Below are 17,380 nucleotides of genomic sequence, written 5' to 3' on the forward strand. Positions count from 1 at the left end.
AGGATGAAATCAAGTGACAAACTTGAAGAATTGTTTAGTTTCATATGTTATAGTCAATATTTTAATTCATTTTAATTTTCCAATATTGGTAGTCCACAGTTGATAGTCCACAGTTAGTAATTCAATAGTTCATATATAGTTTAATATATAATATTTGAATTAATTAATACGTATCGTGACCCGTATTCGTCTCAGACTCGATCACAACTCAAACTATATATATTATTGTAGAATTAACCTCAACCCTGTATAGCTAACTCCCGCATTACATCATATAGAGTGTCTATGGTTACTCCAAATAATATATATAGATGGGTCGATATGATATGTCAAAACCTTGTATACGTGTCCCGATATTTAAAGTGCGTAAAATAAATAACAGAAATTAAATGACGATAAATAAAATTGCGAGAATATAAATTGCGATAAATAAATTGCGATAATATTAAATGTAATCAGTTAGGTAGGAACAATTAGCTAAGAACAATTAGCGTGGATTCTTAACGAAATTTCTCATAGTTAATTTGTTTGTTTCTAACAATTTTTATTTTATCCAATGTTTTCTTCATTATGCCACTTGTCGGATTCTGATAGGTCAAAATTCAAATATGAAATTGAATGAAAATGGTTATTCTGTGGTGAACGGATTTGTATATCGGTGGACGTAAGTAGGATATAAATGACTATTGAATCTGATTCGAAGAATGTACAGTGTAATTTATTAATGTGAAATCTAAATATTCCTTGAGTATTACCTACCCGTTAAAATATTTTCACCATTAACAGTTTATACAAAAGAATTTTTAATTACAATCTTTATGGAAATATACTTGCATATATATTTTCTTCAGATGTAATTATGGATTTAATGAGTTAATATGATATTAATCTCATTTGATTTACCGTTAGAACAAGAATATATATAATCTCTAAAACATTAGAAATTACATAATCGCCATGTCGAACGAAGATAAATGATGTAGAACGTCATGTAGAACGATGATTATACTTGAAGTAAAGAATGAGATGTTGAGACATGTGATGTTAAGACTTGGGTTGTTGATGGTACTATTGGTGCCGGTGATGTTGCTGAAGCTGGTAAGTTTTGCACCATGTTTTCTAAATTGATTACTTGAGCGCGAAGCTCGTTGACTTCTTCTATTATTCCGGGATGATTGTCGGTCGGAACGAACGGATGAATAAGGTTTAGAATTTTAGATAGAATGTAATCGTGGAGAGATAATCTAGAAATGAGTGTGAAAATGGTGTTTCGAATGGGATCGCCGGTAAGTGCTTCAGGTTCTTTGTCAAGAGTGCAGGTTGGTGGGTGAAAAGGATCGCCTTTTTCTCGTCTCCATCGGTTAAGTAGGCTACGAACCTATCAAATGAATTGGTTGATTCATTCTGGTGACACTGCTTTCGGAGCTTAGATGAAACTCCATATCGGAATAGCTGTCGGAATAGCTATCGAAATCTGAGGGACTCCATTTGGTTGAGGGATTCATCTCGTACGATCAGATGAAGGATTTTCGATAAGAAATAGATTATAGGATGTAGATTAGTACCCTGCAACACATAATTTACATATGCATATAAAATACTAAAAATCCCATAAGTTACAGAGGAATCTACGGAAGCTGTCAGGCAAAGTTAACAATAACAGATACGCTAAGATGTGAATTTATCTATACACTGTCTATGCAGTAGAGGCAGTAAGACATGTCTAGACTAAGAATTATGAGCAGGTAACTTCCTAAGGATGATAAGCAGATGATTTCGGACAAAAATGATAAGCAAAACTTTTGACATGCAGACACGGTCGAAGTCCAGACTCACTAATGCATCCTAACGACTTTCAGTTAGATATACCAATGCAAGACCTGGTTCGCTAAGACCACCGCTCTGATACCAACTGTAGAGACCCGTCCTAATCCATCCAGACGAAGTCCATATCGATTATAAATGATTCACAACAGTTGATTACATCGCGAGGTACTTGACCTCTATATGATACATTTTATAAACATTGTAGTCGTTTTTAAAAGACAAACTTTCAATACATCGAAAGTTTACGACATGCATACCATTTCATAATATATCTAACTATAATTGACTTAATATTAATCTTGATGAACTCAACGACTCGAATGAAACATCTTTTGAAATATGTCATGAATGACTCCAAGTAAAATCAATAAGATGAGCAAATGCACAGCGGAAGACTTCTTTCATACCTGAGAATAAACATGCTTTAAAGTGTCAACCAAAAGGTTGGTGAGTTCATTAGTTTAATATACCATAAGATTTTCATTTCTCATAAATATACGTCCCATGCATAGAGACAAAAATATCATTCATATGGATTGAACACCTGGTAACCGACATTAACAAGATGCATATAAAAATATCCCCTATCATTCCGGGAAATCCTTCGGACATGATATAAAACAACATCGAAGTACTAAAGCATCCGGTACTTTGGATGGGGTTCATCAGGCCCATAGATCTATCTTTAGGATTCGCGTCAATTAGGGTGTCTGTTCCCTAATTCTTTGATTACTAGACTTAATAAAAATTGGCATATTCGATTTCGATAATTCAACCATAGAATGTAGTTTCACGTACTTGTGTTTATTTTGTAAATCATTTATAAAAAATTGCGCATGTATTCTCAGCCCAAAAATATAAAGGGTAAAAAGACAAATGAAACTCACCTAATGTATTTTGTAGTAAAAATACATATGACAATATTGAACAATGCAGGGTTGGCGTCGGATTGACGAACCTATATCATTTGTATATATATTAACACACATAACCGTAATCGAATAAATATATTTATTATTAATAATAATATACTTGTTAAATTATTTGTTATATAGATATAGATATATTTAATTTATATATTTTATTTAACTCGTGTTTATCTTTCATTATAACATATTAATAATAATAATTTATATTAAGGTTTATATATGATAAAATATATATGTACCTATTATTTGATATATTTTATATATAGTTTAGTTACTATCTTGTTAATAGTAAAATCATAGTGATATGTGATATTAATATTCTTATAATGTATTTTTATATAAAAATATCTATTGGTAGTAACACTAATAATAATAACTATGAATATAATAATTTTACTACTAATGATAATAATGATAGTAATAATAATAAAGATAATAAAAATAATACTTAAAAATAATAACGATTAAGTTTTATGATTTTTACTTATAACATCCATATTTATCATGTCCACAAAATAATAACGTTGTTTAAAATACTTAATATCTTAATTATAGCATTAAGCGTAATCATATCCATATTACTCTTATATATAACATAAACGTTTTCATGAGCGCAACAAGTTTATATCTATCCTTATCAATATCATATGAAATTACATTATATTCTCTTATCACATCCTAATTAATCATAAACCTATCTCTTCTTATATTATACATAATCTTTAATTATAATACCTAATCATAAACATATTTACATCATCTTAATAGTTCTATATCTATTTTTTCTTCTACATCATATTAGTTAATAATCAAGATAATAATAATAATAATAATAATAATAATAATAATAATAATAATAATAATAATAATAATAATAAATAATACATGTTAGTGATAATAATAATAAAGTTCATACTTTTCATAACACTTACTAATATTAACAATAATAATAATAATAATACTTAATAATAACAATAATATTAATATTTACAATAATATAAATGTTAATAGAAATAATTTTTAGTAAGGAAACTACCTTTATAAACTTGTTCTAAAAAGAATGCCTCAAACCGGGTTCGAACCCGAGACCTCTCGCTCACCCGCACCCACACTTAACCAACCGGCCATTCATGTCTTTCTGACTCATATTACACCCCAGTATATATATATCACGTATTTGTTTCAAACCATTCCATCTTCTTCATTGAAATCAAACGACCAAAGGATCTCAATAACCAAAATAACTAATTCGGGGTTTTACTTAGGACTTGAAAACAAACTTGGAACTAGTAAAGGATGTTTTAAATAACAAAAAAAAATAAAAAAAATAAAAAAAAGAACACGGCAGGTACTGCTACTCGTCACTTTTTAAAAAAAAATTTCACTTTTTGATTTTTAGCTTGTTTTAGGACTCGCTTTCTTCACGAAATATTTTTCAAATCATATATATAAACTACTGGAATTGTCAATTGAACTTGAAACGCCACAACAAGCTCAAATTTCTTGATGAACAAATCAGTTGACTTTTTAGTTTAAAAACTTTGACTCGACAATTCTTTCTCGATATCAAGAATTGGAATTTGAAACTTCACAGATAGTTTTAGTTGATGATTTCTAACGTAACTGCATTTTTAATTTTTGAAATAGGATTTAAATTCGATATTCGACAAAAAATTAAGAAGAACAGAGGTCGTGATAATTAATTTCTTTATTTTTTTTTCTGTTTTCATACATTCTCAATAACAGATGATGAATATATATAATCTGATAGTAGTTTCTCACATTTGTCATATAGTTTGATTGAAATTGACGTATAACAAATAGCAGACACTATTCGATTTGGTTCTGTAACACGAGAATAAAACAGCAGAAAGAAAATAAAAGTGGGATAAGAAGACTAACGAATTTTGGAAGATATCTGTGAATTAGGGTCTATTGATATACGTAGTACCAATTAGTTAAACAAATTGAACAGAACGATTGTGACATTAAGCAAAGTTATAATTTTATTCCTAAAAATAATAATTCTTAATAATTAGTAAATGTAAATACAATAAAATTATTAATATATAAATAAAAAGAATATACTGATAATTATATAAAAAAAATAATAATAATAACATTGCTAATCAAATAATACTAATAATAATATAATCAATTACATGTAAAATCTCTTATTATAATTTTTAATAGTACTTATAATACTTAATACTAATGAGTAAAGTGATAAAATAATGATAATGATATTTTTAAATAAAAATGGTAGAACTTTTAACATATAATATGTACCAAATCTCATATATGATCATATTAATAATACTGATATTAATACTGACATTAATATTATTATCAATAAGAATAATGAGGTAATAATAATAAAATTAGTATAACAACTATATTTTATCTTGTAACCACATTATATTAATATAGTAATATACAATTTATAAATTTGTAATATTTAATAATTACATAATATATTATGTGATATCTTTCATTGAGTACTTAATGTTTATACATTTTATATATTACCATATAATCTTGATTATTAATAAGAATCATATCTACATTTATTCATTTTTAAATTACACTTACTTATTTTTGTAGCTCATTTTACATATTTAGTTCAAATGTTTAAATTCTATTTTAATTTTAAATTATTATGTATATACTTACATTTATATATACATATATATATATATATATATATATATATATATATATATATATATATATATATACATATTTATTTGCAAACTATGGTTCGTGAATCGTCAGATATGGTCAAAGTCAAATGCATTCATGGAAATAGTTCAAACATTATGAGACTCAGTTCAATAGACTTTCCTTATCATGTCGAAATCATATAAGATTAAGTTTAAATTTGGTCAGAAATTCCCGGGTCATCACATTAATATGATATATATATAATTAAATGTCGTTACAACGATAATCGTTACATATATGCCTCGTTTCGAAATCCTTAAGTTCGTAGTCTTGTTTTTACATATATAGTTCATTGTTAATATACTTAATGATATGTTTAATTATAATAATACCATGTTAACTATATATATATCCATATATATGACATCATATAGTTTTTACAAGTTTTAACATTCGTGAATCACCGGTCAACTTGGGTGGTCAATTGTCTATATAAAACCTATTTCAATTAATCACGTCTTAACAAGTTTGATTGCATAACATGTTGGAAACACTTAATCATGTAAATAACAATTTCATTTAATATATATAAACATGGAAAAGTTCGGGTCACTACATGATTACCCGAACTAGAAGAACTCCCCGTCATCAAACTCATCAAGTAATTACCATACGCGGGAGTTATATCACTAACTCTAATCCAACCATCTGTACCATTATGAGTATAAGTCGGTATAACCTCATCAGAATCATAACCCTCAAAACTAGATACAGCATTCACATGCGAATAAAGAGAAACTTGAGGCTCTTTGTTCTTCATATCACTTCGGTTATTATTAGTCAAGATTGTTCGAGGTGGCCCATTGTTGTTCGGATTAGTTTGCGTATTCGAAGGGAGAGCACCCGGTGGTCTCCATTAGCGATTGAGCTATACGCCCTACATCCCGTTCTAAATTCTGAATCGAGGCCTGCTGACTTCTCACTTGCTGTTTTGTTGATTCACTATTTTGCCTCAATACCGTGATGCTTTCATCTGTCTTTATAATAAAACCCCGCTAACTCCTCTAGTGAAGGACCCTTATCCACATACGTCTGATTCTAATTCTGATTAATGAACCCCGGTGGTTTATTCCTTGGATAACCCGAACTACCTCCTTGGTACTGATTATTGTATTGATTACCCAAGTAGTTCACATGCTCTTCCATAGATGCCTGATTACAATCCTTTCTGAGATGTGGTCCCTGCAATAACTCACAACCAACCTTCATAGCGTGCATCTCTTTAGTCATCGATTCCATTTGTCTTTTAACAGTTGAAAGTTGTGCTCTAATCGATGCGAGTTCATCACTAGTTTCGGTACTAGCGACATGAGATGATCGAGAAATATCCATCTCTTGATGCCAATCATATGAATGTGTAGCTGTTTCGGAGATGATGTTGTAAGCTTCATCTGGAGTCTTTTTCATTAACGAGCCACCTGCAGCAATATCGATTTCTTTCCTTGTGGGCACATTAACACCCTTGTAGAAAATCTGGACCTAATTAAAATTGTTCAACCCGTGTTGAGGACAATTTCGAAGCATTTTACCGAATCGTGTCCAAGCATCATAGAGTATTTCAGTTGACTTCTGAACAAAATGATTGATGTCACTTTGCAATTCAGCAGCCTTAGAAGCAGGAAAGAAACGCTGCAAGAATTTGTCTTCCATAACCGTCCAACTGTCAATTTCACCTTCGGGCAATGATTCTAACCAGTCCTTAGCATCATCTTTCAAATACCAAGGAAAGACCCTCAAATAGATAACTGTGTCTGCAACTTGGGCAATTTTGAACAAATTACAGATGCTTTTGAAGTTTCGAAGATGCTCAAATACATCCTCTTTCGGTGTACCCCTGAACTGGCACTGTTGAGTAATCATATTTAAAATCTGCCCCTTAACTTCAAAATCTTTATCAACTACCGGTTGGGTTATGGCATTCCATTATCAGCCCTCGTGGCTTTCATCATCGCTTCCATGGATTGACCCCTTGCTGGTTCACCCATTTTAACCACTTCCTTAATATACTCAAAGTCCGGAATATAAAAAGGTAACTCTAAGAAACCTTCGGCGATTTCTTGCTCAACTTTAGCTTTGCTACGTGTATGATAAACTCTAGACGGTTCCAGATTTATAAGTACCTAGCCTGCGTTCACACCACAACAAACCAACACGTAAAACTGAAAATAATAGACCAGTAACTTTCGTGAAAACAAGTTTCCATGAAAGGATTGAATAACTAAAGCTTTTAAAATCCTAAGACACAATGCTCCCTGGCAGTGGCACCAAAAATTTGATATGCGTTAGACACACCTAATCTTACTGTAATATAGTTATGAATTCGTTCACAGGGAGCAGCGTTTAAGATTTTAAGACTGATAATTTTTCTAAAGATTTATGTTGTAAAATGGGGGTTTGAATAAACTAATAACACAAAAATAAATAAAATGAATAATCAGATGGACGAAGCAGTGTTCACTCAGATGATTCACTAGTTACGTGGATTGTTCTTTCAATTAAAACCGATAAATGTCTGATAAGTTATAATTCAATTATTCAAACTTGACTAACTCACATTAATCTCATTTGAAACAATTAAATCATACATGATAAAACTATTGTGATTCAATCTAGATTAAACTCACATAAAACCTTAATTACACCGATCACTCGGAGCAACTAAACGACTGTGCTATCAAATTACCAATTAATTACCATTCACACTCACATGTAAATGTCTAAATCTCCTAAGAGTTGAAGTTTAATCCGTTTATCACTAATAAACTCACATAAACTAGGTAACAAATTATGTAATTAAGTAAAATAACTAATTTGCACAATAATGGATCTTTTGGTTGAACACAATAATCATTAATCAATTAGATTCAGTTATTAAGATTTGATCCGGATTAAAAACACTTCAAATCCTAACTACAAAGATCACTCAATGTAATTATCACGATTATGATGGAAACCTACCATTCAATTACCGATTAGTTCCTTAATACAATGACTTAAAATCCAAGCCCTAATCGTCTAGATCACTAAATGTGTTGAAGTACACGTTATCTACCATTAATTATCTCACAATAACTAATTGATAACATATATAATTGAATTAAAGTAGAAAGCATGCATAACAATGTGTCTTTGACCAAACTTAAATAAACTAAATCAATCAAACATTAAATCCATGAGATATAGAGCAATCCAACAATCAAAAGCTATTACATCTGAGCAAACACTAAGGGTTTTAGCCAAACATGATCATAAAATCAAACAAACAATGGAAACAATAAGAATTCATAGTTTTATCACTAAAAGAGATGAAATATAGAGTATCAATGATGTTGTAATGATCCAATCTTCAATCCCAGATGAAAGCCCTTTAGATTTGGTGAAGAATGGCTTTTGAATGACCAAAATCGCCCAACCCTAGCTCCCAAATCGTCAAAAAACAAGTTATCCCCGTATGCAGCTTGAATTTTAGGTTTTATAAGTTTTTCCCTGTTTTTAGCAGATCCCGGATAGGGAAGGAGGGATCCCGATTAAAGAAGTAGAGATCCCGAATAGGGAAGTAGGGATCCCTGATGGTGATCCTTCTTTTTCAGCTTTTTTCAACTTTTTGGCTTGGAGATCCCTTATAGGGATCTATGGAGATCTCCATTACGGAAGTATTTCTGATCAAAATCTCATAAAATCATGTACCTGGTGAATACCAAAGTTTTATCGTTGAAGAAATGATCCGGGTTGTGGAGACGGGGGAATTTGGTTCTTGATTCAGAGAATATTCATTATTAACTGGTTGAGTGGGGTGTTTATGAACCGATGAAGTACAGAGTTTTAATGAGGCATGAATCCTTCTCGATTTGGATTAAAGCAAGACTTAGTTCACGGCGTAGTGAATCTAGTAGATCGAGTTGGGGGTGATATAACTAGGGGCATAACTTGTTGCGGATTGTAGCCCGAGAGAACTTGTAGGGATACATGGTGTTTTTCGTATTTCCTAAGTGGGCATCTTGGACGATGAGTGTATGAGATACCGCTTTTTGCAGTAATGCACGCTAGTGAGTAGTAGCGCCTGGTGAGATCTTCATATTAACGGAAGATGTTATGGAAATCGGGTTGTTTGTACGTCAAAGGATCGTAGAGCATGAGTTTCGTGGTAAACCGACGAAGATCACGAGGACGTGAACCAGTTTTAGTGGGGGAGAGTTGTAAGATCCTGAATTTTATGCATCCGAAAGCGTCTCGAAGTGTCAGTAAATGTGTGCATCAGAAACTGCCACTAAAAGTACACCATATGCTTATGCATTTTCAGAATTTACATCAGAATCAGAATCAGACAACTTCAGTCCCTGAAGAAGCCGTTGTTCCAAATTTACACTATAAGGCGCGCCGCGCCACTATGGTGCCGCGCCTTGGCTCCTACCTAGTAGAAGTTTCTTTTTTTATTTTAAATGAGGGGTAACATGGTCTTTTCACTTGGGATCGTGTATATAGCTTGGGAACTGATCTAGATCTCATCTTATCTTCATCATTCACCAACCAAACTAGAAAGAGAGAGAGAGGAGAGTTCTAGAGAGAGGAAGCTCCAAATGGTGAAGAAGATGATGATTCTTGCCCAAATTGGAGTGGATCTTGATATATCTTATTGTTTCTAGCTATTAGGACTCGTTTTTATGCTTGAGGTAAACCCTAATACGAATCTTAGTGTTTGATTCTTGTTTTATGTTAGGGTTTAATGACGAATTTGGAACTATTTGTGACGACCCGCCAAAATCACCATTGACGGCGCCGTCAACTTAGGTCCCGTTACGTGGTCATAGTCCCTAAATGAGACGCGTTTGACCAAAATTATGCCGCATTCATTTGTAACATGTAGGACTTGCAAAGTTTTAAGTTTACCAACGATTCGACAACAAGTATTAGTTTACAAAAGTTATAAAGTATAAATGAAATAATTTGCGACATAATATAAGTTGAAAATCACGGATGCTATCAATAGCGTATGCATGTATGCTTTAAGTTTGAATTCAAATGTGCTATCAATAGCGCTGCATGTATGTTTGACCCCAAGCAAGTAATCAAAATGTACGCGGAAGCATGTATCAAGTAGTCAATCAAGAACCTGAGAAACATATAGAAAACTGTCAACGAAAAACGTTGGTGAAATCATAGGTGTATTTGTAAACATTGTTTTTGAACCACAAGATTTAGTATTTCCATAAAGTTGATTATCCAAATCGTTTGCATTTCAAAAGTTATTGTTTGTTCACGAGCACCCAATTATCAAGACTTAATTGTATACGAACCCAGTTATCATAGTGTTAGAACCTACATTATACCTGAAAATATATTTCATCCGCTAACGGTAGCGAACCGTTCGAATGAGGGCTCGTCAAGCACGTATGGATCCACACAACATAAGTTCTCGCTTACACCCCGCAAGTGTAACTAATGATAATCGAATTGAGGCTTTTTGTTCTAACTCGCACGTGGAATGTTTGTTTTCATACTTGTGTTCAAAGCATAAAAGTATAACACGTATATGTTTCTCATCCCATGATTTAAAGAGTAAAAGTTGTTGAAAAGGTGGGACTATTATCTCACCATAGTTGCATGCCAAAGTACTTCATTTTAAACGTTGTGCAATGAAAGTTGTTTAGTCTTGACCTAAACAAGTAAGCTATATCAATACCGGGTAAGACACAAGGTCAGTCGAAATGTGTTCAATTAGTTCTATGGCTCGTTATGACTCGATTATATAGCATGTGAGTCAAGTTGTCAAGTTTCATGCAAGATATAAGTATAAAAGAAGAGCTAGGACGATTGCATAAGTCTTTGGTTAAGTTTTGATAAAAGTCAACTTTAGTCAAAGTCAACGTAAAAAGTCAAAGTGGTCGAGTCGAGTATCTGACAAGTTATCTATGAAATATAGTCATATATAAGCATGTGGGAACAAGTTGCCTGTTAAACGGAGTTGTGGATTGACGGGAACATTAAAAGATGCGAAATTTGGTCAGCAGGAATCGGAGCCGTGCTCCAAGCCTTTGAGCGGCGCTCAAATAGGCATGTGGGGGCCTTGAGCGGCGCTCAGGGTGTCAGATCAACAATTTGGACAGTTTTGAACACTTAATGCACGAATCAAGACACAAACCACCACATTTAATGATGGGTTAAAGCCAAAAATAGGCTACAAACTTACACAAATGTACCGATGTCGCCCACAAACTCATTTCCGTCCTACTGTCGGCTACAAACTTTCAAAAGTGTACCATTGTAAACAAAAACTTTCAAAAAGTGTACCAATGTAAACAAAAATGACTTACTACCGGCTAAACCGGTAAAAAATGATATCAAATCAACACGTGTCGTTCGTGGATTGGATCTTCATTTTTTTGTAAAAAAAAAAAAAAAAAATTCAGGTCAAATTTAGTATTCAACAGGTCAAAAATATAAAATGTTGATATTAGCACATTTTTTGAAATTTTGTAGGCGACAATAGGACGGAAATGAGTTTGTGGGCGACATCGGTACATTTGTGTAAGTTTGTAGCCTATTTTTGACTTTAACCCTTTAATGATCAAGAAACATGCAAAACACATATCTTATATCGTTGAAAAGCTCTTTTAACAAGGAATACAACTAAACATATATCATCAACCAAATCCATCATTTACAATAACAAAATCCTCGTCGTCTGATCATTGAATGTTCATCATTCAAAGTTTCAAGCAAATAAATGCAAATGATGATTCGGGAACTTAATATACACATATAATACGCCATTTCGTAGGTAATTACGCATATAATACAACTAAAAACTTACCAACAACGCTCGTTATTTTTTTAAGACCTCAAATGTTCATATCAAAACCTATCAAACCCTAACCAAGAATCACTAAATCAATAATCATGTTAATGTGAGATTTTCATGTCATCCAACATACCAAATCGAAGCATATGAAGTAACTAACTCTTTGAACACACAAACATTAACATCTAAACACATTTCATCATCCAAAATCAAAGATTTGACAAACACATTTCAAGTGTTTATGCTAGTTATTCAAAACAAACAAGTCGAGCAAACCATTTACATACACAACAACCTAGTGAGCCATATGTGACAACCCGGAAATTTTTGACCAAATTTAAAATTTAGCTTTAAATGATTTAACGTTTCCGACACGATAAGCAAAGTCTGTAAAACCGAAAATCAAAATTTTTGAACTATTCAAGTACCCTTCGGTTGTTCTCAATGATTCGCGAACCATTATATGTAAATAGATACATATATATATACTATAACTTGAAAACGTAACAAAGTTTTAATTGTTTAATACCGTACATTAAACTTATTGGTTTAAATATTTATTTGAATATATATGATAAGTTAGAATATTAATTGTATGAATAACTTGCGACGTATATTTAAAACGTGTTTATGAATGTTGAAAATATTTATTAACTTGGTCATAAAATGATTTGTTATTATATATATATCAACAAATAGCGAGGCAATGATTTATAGAAGCAAATGACCAAAATACTCGAAAGTTTATGATATACTTTGAGTGGTATAGTTTAGGGATAATTTAAGGCTATATTTTGACAAAGGTACGAGTCACAAAACGTAAAATACAAGTTTTCTCAGCGTACGAAAGGACATTTGAAAAACCGGAACCGGGACATAAGTCGAGTGATGACGTACGACTTATAGGAACAAAAATTACAAGTCAACTATGCATGTGAATTTAATATAATATATAATTAATTATATAAATTAAATATATTATATTTATATAATATAAAATTATGTCGACAAATAAGAAGTTAAAAATTTGTGAGCTGTCCCAGGGTGCCATGCGATCGCATGACCTTGAAGCACAAATTCCATGCGATCGCATGGGGTACTTTTTCAGAAAAGGTTCTATAAATTGCTCGATTTTTGGCTTAGTTTTCACACATCATATATTACTCCGTATTTTATTATTATTATTATTATTATTATTATTATTATTATTATTATTATTATTATTATTATTATTATTATTATTATTAAGATTAATATTATTATTAATCTTATTATTATTAATATTATTAATTAGTATTATAAATAAAATACTACGACGAGGTTATGAGTGTGTCACTTTCAAAATGATTTTCAAGCGAGATAGAGCTAAGAAAATTATGGGTTATTGCCAATGAGGTTATGGGTAATGTTCGGGGGTATATTTGTGAATCAAACCTAGTGTTTATCATCTCCATTGCGTCTACATACTTTCCTACAATATTGAATCTCAATATTGATACGTAAGCACTCATATTTTATTTTTTATATATTAATTGTGTATCCATGTCTAATGCTCGAGTATATATATTTATACAAGCTTGTATGCTAAATTTCATCGTTAAATAGTTTATGATGAATCACGAATTAAATACATATATTACTGGTAAAAGATATATGATATGCATGTTTTTGGAACGCTGACGAAAAATCAATGACTTTTCATTTAGATATCGAATAGTTTCGATGAACGGATTAAAAGATATGATCAACTGAATTATGATTGACGTTAATTGAAATTGCTTTTGAATCTGCAATTAAGATTTAAACAACTTGTTTACGAGATTGATAAATTGGATTTTTGAATATTATCAACCGAGTAAATGAATCCTTATATAAGGTACGTCTCATTTTGTTAAACAACTGTCAAAATTGACTTTTTAAAATGACTTTGGATAACTTTTGTATGTCGATCTCGAGCATTAGGATTGTGATACACTATGACCTGACCTAGCTTGATAGACAATTATTGACCAACATATGTTCTCTAGGTTGAGATCTACGGTTATTTGGTATTCCAAGTTTCGGTCACATTTCGGTGAATGACTTTATGTACTGCTAAGGTGAGTTTCATTGCTCCCTTTTTAATTGCTTTTGCAATATATATTTTTGGGCTGAGAATACATGCAATTTATTTTAAACGCAATGGATACAAGTACATACTTAATTCTACACTGAGTTTGAATCGAAAATCCCTTAGCTTTGGTAACTAGTAGCTGCCAGTACATAGGATATGGACTGGTGGGCGCGAATAACAGTATATGGATCCATAGTGCTTGACATCCCCATCCGAGCTAGAGCGCTAGCCTTTTAACGGATGTGTGTTATTTGAGTTTAGGACACGTTGGTTTGCGTGTATTAAAACGAATGGGGTATTTATCATTATAACGTTAAAGCTTAGTTACCAGGGTGCTCTGTTACGTAGAATCTTATTTTGACTTCATTATCAAAAGATGTATTATGGTAAACTATTATTTATGGTGATTGTCTATATGTAGAAATCATCAAACGTTGAAAATCTTAGAAATTGATATTCATTTATTGTGTACCTTTTGAAAAGAATGCAATGTTTACAAAACGTATCATATAGAGGTCAAATACCTCGCAATGAAATCAATGAATTACGTGTTCGTCCATACGGATTTGGAGCGATCATCATAGTTGGTATCAGAGCGTTGGTCCTAGTGAACCAGGTCTTGCATAAGTGTGTCTAACTGATAGTTGTTAGGATGCATTCGTAAGTCTGGACTTCGACTGTGTCTGCATGTCAAAAGTTTTGCTTATCATTTCTTGTCGAAAATTACATGCTTATCATTCTTAAGTCTAGACATGTTTTTCTGCATTTATTGCATAAATAGTGTATACACAAAAATTCATATCTTAGCGTATCTATTACTGTAAACTTTTCCTGACATCTTCCGAAAATTCCTCCGTGATTTATGGAATTTTGGTATTATATATACATATGTAAATTATGTATTGAAGAGTACCAATCTAAATTCTATAATCTATTTCATATCAAAAATCATCTCTCTAATTATACAAGATGGATCCCGTATCTAGTTCAAATTCCTTAAACTCCGACAGCTATTCCGATATGGATATTCACCCGAATTCCGAAGACAGTGTAACCGGAATGGATCAACCAATCAGCCATCATCTATTCTGGATGAATTGGGGATGGGTTCGTAGCCTACTTAATTATTGGAGACAAGAAGAAGGCGATCCCTTCCATCCACCACATTGCCCTCTTGGCGAAGAACCTGAAGCACTTACCGGCGAACCTGTTCGTAATACCATTTTCTCTCTCATCTCCAGAATATCTCATCATGATCATATACTCTCTCAAATTCTGGATCTTATTCATCCGCTGGTCCGAACCGCCAATCATCCCGGTGTAGTAGAAGAAGTCAACGAGCTTCGCGCTCGGGTAGTGGCTTTGGAGAATACGGTGCAATGGTTACAAGCACCAGCAGCATCACCGGCATCAACAATACCACCGACAACAACACCAATAGTACCATTACCACCACCAACAACATCCGCATCGCAAACCTCAACTTCACAATCTGTCCCACGAGCATCAACGTCATACGCACCGTAGTTACCAAGAAAATACCAGCAACAATAACCGATGAAGTATTAACTCATTTTCCCTGAAGAAATTTTATGTATATTTGATATATATGAATTTTGAAATCAAAATAAATCTTTTCGTACTAAGCTATTACGTGTGAATCTTAACTGGTAGGTACTACTCGGTTAGTTCATATTACTAATATGCAATGATGTACATCCTTCCTTAACAACTTAACCATTGTTAACTACAATCCCTGTTTCAACTTAATGAATTCCATTTCATAATAAACCAAGTGTATTATTCAATTACATAATTGATTTTACATTTTCATTTTCGATGTACTCGAAACTTTCCAGAAAACATCATCTGTGCCTTGTAAGGTTCACAAAAATTCCACGAGTATCAACATCCTTCACCGAGGAATAAGAATAAATAATGAAGTATCGATTACATTAGCAAAATACTCCGCAAAGATTATGTAATCTTTAATGTTTTAGAGATTAATCATTTCTAAGTCAAGCCGAAAATTAAATGAGCTTAATATGATATTAACTCATTAAATATGTGTTACATCTGAAGAAAATATACATACATATATTTTCATAAAGACGATAATAAAAATTCTTTTGTACAAAGTATTAATTGTGAAATCCTTAACGGGTAGGTAATACCCGGGAAATATATAAGTTCGCAATTAATATGTTACACTATACATTCTTCAACTTTGATTCAAAAATTATTAACAATGCTCATAACAATATTCAATCGTTTTCATACAAATTCAATTACATATTCTGATATTGACGGATCAAAATCCAAGTCATAACTCTGAACCGGTGACATCATTCTTAGATCTCTACATCTTTCAAAGCTATACTTTGACTTCAAAACGATGAAAGATCCTTTAGTATTGTTATTACCGAAAATCTGCAATTTCTTTTCAAAGTATCCAGTTTTATCACACTTCCAACCAGTCAACTTCGACTTTTCAGATTAGCCTTATTATAACCTTGATATATATGTTTTTGTTACTGGGGAACCTTTCATGTTCCACCACATTAGCAGTAAATTTACCAAACAACTTCATTGATCTTTGACCTTCCGAAAAATCCTTGTACTCATTGAAACTGTATCATGTACTCATCCACATCTTGTAACGGAAATTGACATACCAACTATCGGGAATTAGCAATCAGTATTTTAAATCTCACAGTATTTTCTACGACAACAGTTATATATAGATAACATCTATCTTCTAGACTTACATACTTCGAATGTGAAGTTTCTGAAAAACACCCCAAACTACGAAACTAGTTCTCCGAATTTTAGAAAAATGCTAATGAAGCAGCAAAAACTGTAAACGACTTTAACAGTCGAAAGTTTGATGATAAAGAGTAGTGTGTTGGAAAAGCACCGAAAAAGAGAATGTTTGGAACTGGAAAACGGGTTGAGCAAAGTATTAAGGAAGCTGTAGAAAAATCTCAA

This window comes from Rutidosis leptorrhynchoides, chromosome 7, assembly GCF_046630445.1.
Source record: "Rutidosis leptorrhynchoides isolate AG116_Rl617_1_P2 chromosome 7, CSIRO_AGI_Rlap_v1, whole genome shotgun sequence".
NCBI lineage: Eukaryota > Viridiplantae > Streptophyta > Magnoliopsida > Asterales > Asteraceae > Rutidosis > Rutidosis leptorrhynchoides.